Here is a 586-nt window from a genome sequence, read left to right on the forward strand (position 1 = left end):
AGAACAGAGCAGGGCAACACTGCATGGTTCAAAATTGGGAAGGGTGTACGCCAGGGATGTGTCCTGTCTCCATACCTTTTCAATCTGTATGCAGAACAGATTATCCGAGAGGCAGGGCTCTTGTTGCGCGCCTTGCCTGTCCAGCAGGAATAAGGACACAACACCCCACGGTTCCTTCTCACAGCGGTTTACTCAGGAGTATGATTACAGAGGGTGGTGGAAGATGGAGTCTCTTTTCTTTGAAGATGTAGTCTCTCGTCCCTTCCCCGGGTGCGGCCTTTATCCCCTTCTTGGTACTCCGCCCATTACCTATGTGTCATGCCTCTATTGGATCCTAAACCCCACATGAGATCAAGCCATCAACTAATGAGAACACAGTGCCCAAATAAGGTTTTGTTTGTGTTTAAGGCAAACAAAGAGAAGCAGGAAATCAGTGCTATCTTGTAATGGAGGCTATGCGGGCCCGTTCATGGCTCTCCACAGGCTCTATCAGGAGAAGCGTGGCGTTAGGATTGGTGGATGATCTATCAACAATCTGCGTTATGCAGATGACACAACCCTGCTCGCTGAAACTGAGGAGGACCTC

The sequence above is a fragment of the Elephantulus edwardii genome, unplaced genomic scaffold (assembly GCF_000299155.1).
Source record: "Elephantulus edwardii isolate Elephantulus edwardi_28Jun2011 unplaced genomic scaffold, EleEdw1.0 scaffold00035, whole genome shotgun sequence".
Taxonomy (NCBI): domain Eukaryota; kingdom Metazoa; phylum Chordata; class Mammalia; order Macroscelidea; family Macroscelididae; genus Elephantulus; species Elephantulus edwardii.